The sequence below is a fragment of the Vespula vulgaris genome, chromosome 10 (genome assembly GCF_905475345.1).
Source record: "Vespula vulgaris chromosome 10, iyVesVulg1.1, whole genome shotgun sequence".
Taxonomy (NCBI): Eukaryota; Metazoa; Arthropoda; class Insecta; order Hymenoptera; family Vespidae; genus Vespula; species Vespula vulgaris.
Genome location: NC_066595.1, coordinates 8,497,768 through 8,510,684, shown reverse-complemented (window position 1 = coordinate 8,510,684; position 12,917 = coordinate 8,497,768). Strand labels below are relative to the sequence as shown.

The following is a 12,917-nucleotide window of genomic DNA, read 5'->3' as shown; positions in this document are numbered from 1 at the left end:
TAGGCATTTTAGTCAAGCATGTAGTTTTTAATAATAAGTCGAGCTAGGCAACAAATAAATATCTTAGAATCAAAGATTAATGTCTATTTTTGAAGTGCCCATTTGGTGTCTGCCAATCGACACTATCATCAGAAGAAAATGGCACACATGGAATTGTTTAAACATTCCCAACAAATTATTCTAACGCATCCTCCACCAATAAGCATCGTTCCTTCTCTTTCCATATTCGATTTTGACTCAAACTCTTTCCTTTCCATTTCCCTTTTCTAATCGCATTATTGTTTTCGCGAATAGATCGAGAGACTCCAAAAAGTCAGTCAACCTACAACTTTTCAATTCAACTCATCAAAAGTATAGTCTTACTAAACATTACCGCACATTATATCCCTTTCAGAAACCGCCAAGTAACAAGTAACGTAACACAACAAAACACGAAATTCACAACAACTATAACTCTTACTTTACTTTAAATGTAGTATTATAACTTCTATTCACAAAGTATTCTTTCTCGCGCATCTACTTCACGAGCTCTATGAGATCCTTTAAAATAATTATATTCTTCTATCAATTTGCAAGAATACCGCGGTCGGTATTTTGTGCCACCATCCTTATTTACCGCGATCAATAGGTCTATCACACTGACTATTAAGAAGAAACGGAGGTTAGATTCTCCGTGAGAATAATACCGTTACTAGTCAGATGCGAAAAACGCAATTAAACACGCTCTTATAGTTGCGTCCTCACGATGTAACATCGTTTTATATGAATGTAATACTTTAACAATCATCAAACATCAAAAATAGATTCGAAACGTCGAATATTGTTCGCATAAAATGTAAAATACATTTTTCACGCCACACAATAGTCCAAAATCGTTAAAACATGGCAAAAATATTAAAACGTATTAAAACTCAATTTTGTTAAAAATCCATGTTTCGAAAATTTGGTATACCTTTGGAGGAAACATTTTTATAGTTATTTTTAGCAATGGAAAAAAACAAAAAAAAACAAATTTTAAACTTATACAATCACACATAGTTACATAATAAAAAATGATAAAAATCGATCAGTATGAATTATATGTAGTATCAGTGATTTTAATAAAATAAAAAATTTACTAAAGAAAATTAATAAAAACTAGACAGAAAAATGAAAAACGTTTTAAGTCGCGTCTTAGTTGCTTCGTCTTTCTTAAAGCTGTCCTGTTTCAATCATCACGTTCGCCTTCCCTTTTATCCTTTTCTTTGTAAATCCAAGCCTGACTTGGGCTCTTCAAGCATACGTACACACATACATTCATTCACTCTAAATAAAGCCTTGGAAAGTGGATCGAAACAAGGGACGATACACGTATGCACACAGACTCACTCACATTCACGACAAAGGATCGACTAAAATTCTCGATACTACATATATATTTGTGATTTTATATTAGTCTCATATCAATGACGTTAATTAAACAACTGTTCGAATTATATTTGTCATTACTATCTCAACCCCAGTTTAAATTATTTGAGCCCTTATTAAACGTATCGTCTATATCAATTGCGCAACTTTGATAGCTTATTATTGATATTGTCATTGCAGCTAAAATCAATTTACTATTTCTGGCACTAAACTTTCCAATTAATAATTGCAAGAAAACAATTTCTGTATATTTCTCTCCGAAACGAGAAATTTTTATAAAACCTTTTAAAAAATTTATTTGAAATTTTGTACAGTAGCATAATTTGTAATAATTCAAAAACAATAATTTGTGACCCATAAACTAAAATTGTATAAACCGGAGTAAGCATATACGTTAAACATTAGAGCTATATGATGGATAAAATTAAACGAATTTTCTTACCGTTTCATCATCTTTCTTGCTACTGATATTTCCAAGGATACTTATTTTCTTCTTTAAGTCACGTTTATCTTATTATTATATTAGTCACGATCTTTATTATTTCATAAATTTACATTCTTAATTCTTATTACCGTTCATTATGTCTACTACTTTTATTTGTTAAGTCACATGGACTAAAAAAGTATTCCAAAATTGCGATATTGATTGCTTAATTAATGAAAAACTTTCACAGAGAAATAAAGATTTATAAAAGAACACTAGATTGCTCAATTTGAAATATTTTCTTTAATCTTTTTGAAAATATACGTATATTTCCTGGTAAAAGAAAAAAAGAAGAGAAGAAGAGAGTGAAAGAAATAGAGAAAAAAAGAGATAGAGAGAGAGAGGGAGAGAGAGGGAGATACGTATCGAGTATGTATATACATATTTATATAACTCTTAAAATAATGATTAGAAATAAATAATTAATAAAGAAAATTTATAATAATCTTCGAAGTAATGCTATAATAATTTCATTTAAAATATCTTTTTTCTCATTTTTGTTAACATAAAAATTGGAAATGATACTAAAATTTCGAAATGATACTATATATAGCTTCAATGTAAATGTTATCTTCTTTTCTTTTTGCACCTAATTGTGAATATATATGAATGCACATTGGATCAACATAAGCATGCACATTTTGCTGATATCTGATAAATGATCATGATGCATTTCCATCACCGCGACCGAACGACACCGACACTCATTCACAATTAGAGGATCGAATTTCTCTGCCTCATGCTATATATTTTGCACTAGGAGAAAACGTTAGTAGTAGCTAGGAAGAAATGTGTTTATTTAGTTAATAATAAAATTGTTTTTATGTACCTTGAGGAAAACGTAAACAATTTTTCAAATAACAAAATAAATAGTGCCATTATAAATATTCTCTTCTCTTATTTATTTATAAATAAGAGATGTTAAAAACGTACCCACGCAAATTTCACGCACATTATAGAAAAAATAATATTAATTTCAAATACTCACGTACATAAGAGAAAATATAATAATGTTGAAACTAGATAAATAAATTGAGTATATTTCCGCTTTTTTTATTAACTTGAATGCACAAAACCTATATACGCATATGTGTACGTGTTTAATAATCAATGCTGATATTCACTTTAAGTATTTATCAATATTACAAATATAAATCAATTTTCTCATAATGGCTAATAATAACTAAAATGTTTATACAATTTCAAGAAACGTAAGTAAATAAAACATCTCTTTCACAAAACAATGTAACTACAAGTTTACGAATATATAGCGATACTTAGAAAGTGAACTTTTTTTTAATAAAATAACTAAAATTTGTTTAGTTTCACAAATTTATGAAAAACTCACTCTTTTCCAACTCAATTTTTCGATATCTGTAAGTAGTATGTAAATATTCGTACAAACATATTCATATATATATTTATATATACCAAGCAGAATGATCCAGTTCAGTGTTATCCTTCAAAAAGAGCAGATGTATTTTGTTCACACTTCGAAGGTGATATACAGTACACAATTACGATAATTTGCAAGTATAGATACTATAGCTAGTGTATACTTCCCGTGCAGCAAGGAAATCTAAATGGAAATGAAGCAAAATATACAACCAATTATGGGAAATGACTATGTACAACAAAAAATTAATCGTATTATATTCGATATCAGAATGCAAGTTGACTTGTGCTAAATAATTGAAACGGACGCAGAGATATCTATAATATCCAGAATGTCAGACAAAAGACTCAGGAAAAGGAAAGTTACTACTAAAAAAAGTAATACCAATAGTTACTACGAATAACAACAATCTTTAAAGTATCAACATCTAAAAAATGGTTAATAAATTCCAATATCTTATTCACCAATTGATGCAATACTTCATAAAACATATAACCGAATAACAGTGAAACAAACTTGTTCTTAAGCAAAGAACCGTTAAGCGAAGACTCCTCCACTATTTATTCAAGCCAACATTGTATATACATTAATCGAGGTTCTTAACAAATCTGTCATGGATACATATAACTATAAAACCAATAACCAACAGATAAAAAAACAGGCTTCAGTCATGGATACATATTGTTAAATTATTAAAACTTTAAAAACTCAAAATACTAGCAACTATATATTTCAACCAAAAGAGGAAAGGAGGTATAAGGGAAGGATCAAAGGTTTACATTATACCACTTCCATTAAACAAATCAAGCAAGAGCTGTATTTTCAAGGACATACAGCATTGCACGTGAGTAATACAATTAGTTAAAAATATTTTCAGTAGAACTGTAGTCTGCCAAATACAACAAAAAAATTTTTAATATCATAAAACTGCCTCACACAAATAATATAAATTGAATCTAGAACTACAGGTACTAACATTCCTTAATGCTCATGTTGTCAAGCATACACACCAAATTATATACACAATTATTGCAATAAAGAATACAAATGTATAAAATGTGCTAAACAACATGCGTCTAAAAATTGTTCCAACAGAAATAAACTAGATAAACTTATCTGCAGCAATTGCAAAGGTGCTCATGAACTATTAAGTGAGGAAAAATTTAGTAACTAAAATAAATAAACAAAAACCCAAGATCAAATAAATAATCTACATGTAAACATCAAAAATAGTGTGCATAGCAGCTACATTATAAGTCCCTCAGCAAATTCTTTAACCACAAATCCTAACAAATCTTACGCAAATGCTACCAAAAAATCAATATTAGCAGAATAGCTATAGATAACAGTTTCAACGCACTGGCCAAAAAATGATTTAACAAAATATTTCTGTTTATAGAATAAATGATGACTCAATTCAAACTAGTCATGGAACTTCTAACAAAATTAGTAACCAAAGATGGATAAGTTCAAAGTAATATTATGCAATTGTAATATTCTCCAGCTAAAAATCGACGAACTCAACAACATTTTTCTCAATCCACGACATTGATATATTTTTGCTACTAAAGACACATAAAATAGATAAATCCTATTACAAAATACACAGATACCAGACTTATATAACTCCTTCTGCAACGGACAGAACATGTGGAGGCACTACTATTTTCATCAGAAACACAATTACATACATGCCGATTAACAGCACACAAATGGATTAGATGCAAACAACATCTATAACAGTGATGATAAATAAGATCCAAATAACATTCATCTTTAATTACATCCCCCTTGCTAAAAAGGTCACAATACAGAACTTTGAATCTCTTTTACTATGACACAGGAAATACATAATCGCCGGCGATTTCAATGGCAAGCACACAGATTGGGGTTCTAGATTAGTAATAGCAAGAGGTTTTGTAATTAGAAATATCATTGAAATTCGCAATAGCAAATTACAGAACACTAGTATCCTCAATACACACAACTGACAATCATTTATTGGTTCTGATGAAAATTAACTTACGACTACCCTATAAACAACCTACCATGTTAATTACAAAACTAACCAACTGGGATGGATTCAGAGATATGATCGAATCCACACTTATCTGTAATGTCAGATTTAAAACCACCAAAGATATTAACACTGCACTTGAAGATTTCACGATCATTCTTCAAACGACTGTATATAGAAACACACTAGCTACCAAACAATTAGTACATGAAACTGAAAAATTCCCAAACATATTTTACAATCGATAAAAGAAAGGAGGCTAGCCATTAAACTTTGGAAAAGAAATAAGAACAGACATGATAAAGCAAGAATAAACTATTTAATACAACAAAGAAGAAAACACATGCACATGTTTTGAAATCTAACATTTCAATACTATTTAGAACATATGTATGAACAGGAAAACCTTGTGGAGAATTATCAAGAACCTCAAAACACAACACCAAAGATAAGCATTCCTAGTTGGAATGACAGAAATGGTGAAAGAATCACCAATTCAACAAAAATTCTAAAAGTAGCACATTATATTCAATTAGGGATTTATACGAATAGTAGAAATCCTGGCTATTAATATCAACCTGAAATAATACCACTAAGTACAATGTTTAAGGAAATCAAAGATTTAGTCAATAAGCTTAATCCCAAGAAAGTATCTTGAGTAAATCTAATAACTGGAAAACTCCTACAACTATATACTGATAAAACAAGTAGATACCTAACCATCCTGTATAATGCAATGTAAAACTAAGCTACTTCCCCACAGCATGAAAATGTGCAAAAATTATATTAATATTAAAACCAGGACATCACCAATTACATTGGCTAACTATAAACCCATATCTCTCCTTTCAACTATGTCTAAAATCCTGGAAAAGATTTTTTTAAGAATATAATGACAAATACCAAAATATCATCCCAAACCATCAATTCAGATTCAGGAAATACCACGGAACTATCGAACAAGTCCACAAAGTATTCAACAAAATAGCATACGCCTTCTTGGACAAAAAGATCTGCAATTGTCCTTTTTGACCTAGAGAAAGCTGTCAACAAAATACTGCATAATAAACTAATCCAAGACCTCCAAGACAAATTACTAGTGGATATATCATCAATCATAATTAACTATCTCGTTAATAGAATATTTTTCATTGATGTCCTGAAAAAGATATCGGACATATGTAGATATCAATAGACAATGTCACAGAAAAGTATTGGCCCAATTTCTATTTTTTATCTATATAATCGCCATCCTAAATAAGAAATAATATCCTCACATTTGAAGATGATACGATTCGTATACATAATGAAAACAACCAAGACTCATTACAAAAGCTCCAATAAGACCTTCTCCAATTTCCAGAATGGATCACTAGTAAGGGTATTAAAATTAATACGACTAAAAGTTGATACGTACAGTTTACTCGCAACAAAAATGACCCAACATTTATTAAACTAAACAATGAATCCATTCCGGTTAAAACTGTAATTACGTATCTAGGAATGGTCTTGGATAAAAAGTTTACATGAAAACCACACATACACCTAATCAGAATGAAAATTTACACAATACTTAATAAAATATGATGACTCATATGACATTAGCCCCGACTATGTACTAAGAACAAAACTGTATAAAGTCTTAATAAATGGACATATGATATAACATTATGAAGCACAGTTGCAAAATCCAATGAAGTCAAAATAAAAGGGTTACAAATCAATGTTATAAAAAAAATACTAAACGCCCCTTGGGGAACCAGTACCAACAACATAGAGACTGCATTCTCAATCAATTGAGATGATGATATAGAAGCAACTCTCAATCAATTTTGAGATTATTAAATATTGAAAACGTTACTGGGAAAGATTAGAAAAACATCCAAACCTCACTATACTCGATTGTTTTCAAAAACTACCAAATGAAAGAAGATTAAGGTAAAGTATCCGCTGGACAACTACCTTTCAACTACGTTTTAATCAATGGACTAGGGGAGATAGAAGAATAAGAACCTAATATTACTTTTACGAAGCATCAGAATTCCTTAAATATTTAGCTGTAAGAATCATTCTATACCAAAAATATAATAACTCCTTTGTAGTTATACGTGATAATAAACGATATTTGAAAGAAAGAAAGAAAGAGCAGAATGATCCGATAAGCATTGGAGTGTATAAAGTTTGCATATCGTTGCACTAATAAGTGTTCAACGTTGATATGTAAAAAATGCAAGATGCATTATAAATATTCTGAAACTGTTGATTAATGCAAGAAAGAGAAACAGAGAGAAAAAAAAGAGAAACTCATTTTTTGAAATTTTACAGAAAGTGTTCAATTCTTTCTTCTTTGTTTCTTATCAAAATAATTATTTTATCATTCATATTTCTCTTTGAATGTAATTATGAAGTTTAATCCTTTATTAAATTGATTTCTCAAATGCACACGATTCAGAAATAAATAAAAGAAAGAAAATAACTGAGAAAGTACGAAAAATTATTTTACAAGAAATAATGAAATAAATAAAATTAAAAAAAAACTATAAAAAATAAAGAAAAACTATTTAGGAGTATAAGCAATATTTTGTTACATTACATATTCTATATTTTTAAGTATATCTTCCTGCACCAAATTACTAATAAATATTAAAATTATTATATATATCCGTATAGCATCTGTTTATAAACAGAATTAATGTATACCTAAACATGTAAAAAAAAAATTCTTGACGAGAGACACTGTTGAGCCTCCATTGGATTATTGTAAATGATTTGGCCATGCATATTTGTAAATCAATTGCCAACACCAGAAATTAAATAAAAAAAAAACAAATGTAAGATAGTACGGGATTTCACCATGAAACTATGTATTATACCTCCATATATGTATATAAAACTAGATGTATAATGATACAAGATATAGCCTTATTAATTTTATACACATATTGAAACGAATATTTAATCAGATTAGCTGCGATGACGAGTTAACCCTCCATAACGTCATGTAAATTTGAAGTCACATACTAAAGTATAGTGACAAGTAAAAGTGTAGCATTTTTCTAAAATTGGAGCACTATGAACAAAAACAAGTGAGACTTTATAGGAGATCGCTACTAACACAGGGATTTTGATTCTAGAAGTTTATCCGAACAGGCACAAGGACAAAAAGGCTTGTCAAGGCTTTATTGAAACTATTCGAGATCCTCATCTCAAAAAGAATGTGGCTTTAACTATCTCTAAGTGCCAAATTTTAAATTAAGTATTATATATTCGCTGAAAAACATATCAATCAATAATTCCACTTTTAGGAACGAAAAGGAACATCGAATATCTGATGTTAAAAAATTCTCAAGGACACAAGAATCAACACGTGACAAGAGGATGAATCTGTAACACAAGAATAGAGAATGATATTCCACAATGTTGGAGTTACGAAAAAACTGATAATTTCAGGAATTAAGATCCACAAGGAAGGAGAGATTATCAGAAACCAAACAGCGATGCGGATATAGTAAGTAACGCGATTCCACAGAACATAGGTAAGCAGAAAATGGAAAGGAGTGGAAAAAACGGAGGAGTATGACCAGATAAGAGTGCACAATTTTTTTTAAATGTTATTTTCTTTGCAAAAATCATGTCTGCAAATAAGTAATTTCCAAGAGCAATTTTCACACAATTAAAAGCTTGTTTCAAAAATCTTTATTTCATATAGAAAACTGATCTTTTCTTTAACTTATATCTATTTTATAAGAAATAGAAATATCAACTGAAAAATGGAGAAACAATCAATATTAACAATTACTCAATTTTCCATAGAGTTTCTGTTCGAAATTATGGTTTAATTATATACATATAATAATTCACCCTTATTTTACACAGATTGGATAAAACAGATTATTGCGTGAAGTTACCTTATACAAAACAGGTATGTGTTATCAATTATAATTTTAACAAGGCCGTTATAAAACTGATATGAATTTAAAATTAATTGAATGTATTAGAGTACAAAAAAATATAAAAATATTTCTCTTCATATTAGATATGACCTTTAGGAACTCGTACTATTTGCATCAAATTTTGATTGGAAAGAGATTGGCATTTGCAAATTATTAAAAATAAAATTTTACTACTGATAATGCATATTCATTATCTTTTTATACAAATTTTGTTCTGTATTGTAGATAGATAGCTTGTATAGAAGAAAGATATACAAAAATTATATGTGAACAAAGAACATTACAAGAATAAACATCCGAAATTAGTAAAAGAAAAAGTAATATCTTCATTTATTGTAAAAAAATTCCATATATTTGTGGAATAAAATAACTAAAATTTTAACTGCAGTAAATGACGCTACAAAAGATTGGAAAGATTGATGTAAGAAAAATTACATTTCTACAAATTTTGCAAATCAGAAAATTGAACTCTTTCTATAAATTTCCACAAACTTTCTTTCCAGTTCTGAGATAAAAAATAAAAGTAAAGAACATTATTATTAAAAATGCATTAAAAACTGAATTTTTAAACCACAACTTCAGCCAACTTCTAGTGATAATTTATATAAGTTTATATTTTGTTCCAACCACAAATCACATATTTACAGGAAATTACTCTTTCCCTGAAATTGTAAGAACTCCAGGTGAGTTAGATGTTATCTGAAACCTGTTTAAAGACTACCCATTTAATAAAAAATATAATTGCTCCGATTTTACGTCACTGCACAAGAGAAAAATTTAATGTTGAGTTTACAATTAATTATAATTAAATATTTTCAACACTGTAAATACTACAACGCATGAAAATCTAACTCAGTTTTTGTTTATTATATTTCTATTTAATTAATTATTAATATTTCACCGTAATAAAAACATATTTATAAAATCTAACTAAAGTACTATTACGAACATCATAATCAAGTATTGAACTTCTTAACAATAACTCTACCTTTGATTTTATTTTCGTTACAAAAGATTAAGAAAAAAATTTTGTACAAAAACTGTATTTGTAAAAAACTGAACATTATTTGCTAAAGTGGGAATTTGACTTCCAGAAAATAGAACATTGGTTAAATTTTTCTCAATAGTAATTGTTAATGTTGAATTGGTTGAATGTTTCTACTTCTTACAATCATAACGGATACGATTATAATTCTAAGCAGGACAGAACTACTTGAACGAATATTATATTTACAGTGGCCAATTAATTTGTGCAATTTAAGTTATAATAGTTATAATAATTATAATAGTAATAGTTAAAATAGTATATAGAATTTCAATTTTATCTGTTAATGAATGTTTTTATTCCTGGCACAATTTCCAATCAAGCAGTATAAAAGAACATATTCTGATGAAGCAATCTATGGCAGCAACAGGAGATAGTAAATACAGAAGAATTGATATCACAAAAAAAAGTCATTAATTAAAACATTCATATTGTTCATGAACATCTATAAGATATAACAAAAAATCAGTATAAAAGGATTAAAAGACTCAAAAGAAAAATTAAAAAAAAAATGTCTCATAATTTTCTAATTATTTATATTAACTAATAAAGTAATATATATACATATTTTGTATATTTATTACACGCGCGAGTATGTATGCATGTATGTATGTGTTTACACGATATTATGTGAAGAAGGCATAGTAGCAATTTTTATTAAATATGATTTTAATAGCAAATGACCATCATGTTGACATCGTAGGACAAATAATAATTAGCAGTTAAACTGTTGAAGAACAGTATTATGCATCAAGTCTAGTTCCCCGCGGTACATTTACTTGTTTCTGCGTAAAAAGGGTAGATTTATTCGCAATATCGCTCGATAATAGTGCATAAGCGTACTAATAAATGAATATTTTCGCATTTATTACCATGTGGTTAATTTCACATTCAAAATAATGAAACCTTTTCTAGGTATATAAGAGTGAAAAATCTCAGATAAAAATAAATGTATGTATAATCCGTTATCTAATATAGCGACAAGCATAAGATGTATAATGCACCGTATACAATTACTAATGCGCTAATAATAATGAAAAATGGGGAAATCCAAACTTAAACCGATTCTAACCCTTTTTTATCCATACGAATAACAAATGGCCAGATACGTAGATACGCAAAAATTCGACGAGAATTAATAAATTACTTTCTCAAAAGATGTATATTCTGAACTAAAAATTAATTGTCTTACAGAGCCTTATTAGATCCTACAGTCTATAATTCTACAGACTCTTTATCTTTTAAAAATTATTCTGATTCGACTTCTTTTTTTTTTCAAAAGAAATATTTTCTCCTTCCTTTTATCAATAATAACCCAGACTTCTTATATAGAAGTATTACGTTAATGATAATCTTCTATGATGCACTGATCCTAATATACGAAATAATTTCAATTAATAATGCAAAAGTTTTTACAGATTTATTACGATCCTTTAAAAAATACTGATAAAAAATACTAATTTTTACAGTTTGTTATATTCTAATAAAATTATGTATTTAACTACTATAAAATTAATGGGATTTAGCTTCTTATTAGATCTGTAAACGATAAAATAGTGTGTGTGTGTGTGTGTGTGTGAGCACGTAATAACTAGAATTGCTCGTAAAAAGAGGATATATAAATACAAATAATGTTTAAAAGATTAAAATAATCTTAAATATAGTAAAAGTAACTGTTCTAATAGTTTTATAATATGCACAAATTAATATATCACTTATATTTTATATATATTTTATAATATATATAAATAATTATTTATATATTTATAATATATAACATAAATAAATATATTTCATATATGTATGTGACAAAGACTTCCATTATTTATATTAATATAATATAAGAAAACTCATTTATACATATTTTATTATATATTCATTTGTATTATATTAAAATTTAGACAGTTATTCAATGAAAAAAGTCTTAATATGAATAAATAAAATAATATTTACGTTGTTAAGACCACATAAAAGACATGCTAAGTTGAAGATTAGTGGACGATGCATGAATTTTTTCTTAAAAAAAATTAATAATTTTTTTAATTTGTTATTTCATTAAAATATTACATACTTTATAGAATTTTATTAACATCAATTTTATTAAACTCTCACTTATTTAATTTGTACTTTTATTAACTAATTGTAAGTATTTCTATAATTAAATGGTCAATATAGATATATATATAAATAATATGGCCAATATAAATAATAAAGCAGGACTTAATATCTGTATTTGTGTGTGTGTGTGTTTCATATAATAATAATAACATAGTAATATACTATATAATACACACAACTCGAAACATATTAATTATTTAATATAAAAATATCTATTTTTAATAATATACATAGGTATGTTATTTTCATTGTTAGAATAAATGAATAAGTTATATTACAATAATATTAATTGCTGATGCCGGAACATCTTTATATTTTATAAGATTTATATATTCTATATATTTTTATATTCTTTATTTATTTATCCCAATAAATATAGAATATGAGGACATAAATCTAGGTACTTAGTTGAATAGAATAGTCTCTTCAAAAATAAAATGACAAAACTTAAAGTCATCTACACAGCCTAAAGAAAGATAATGAACGATAAACGAAAA

At 27.6% G+C, this 12,917-nt stretch overlaps 1 long non-coding RNA gene across 8 annotated transcripts; it reads left to right on the top strand.

The window, feature by feature from the left end:
• Positions 1–2,280: 2,280 nt before the first annotated feature.
• LOC127066667 (uncharacterized) lies at positions 2,281–12,493 on the top strand. Of its 8 annotated transcripts, none has more exons than XR_007782470.1 (4): positions 2,283–3,102; positions 3,330–3,390; positions 3,462–4,131; positions 4,687–12,493. It is a non-coding gene; the product is annotated as an uncharacterized LOC127066667 (long non-coding RNA). The 8 variants fall into 8 exon arrangements; XR_007782471.1 differs by having other exon boundaries at positions 3,327–3,390; XR_007782467.1 differs by having other exon boundaries at positions 2,281–3,102; positions 3,327–4,131.
• Positions 12,494–12,917: the final 424 nt, after the last annotated feature.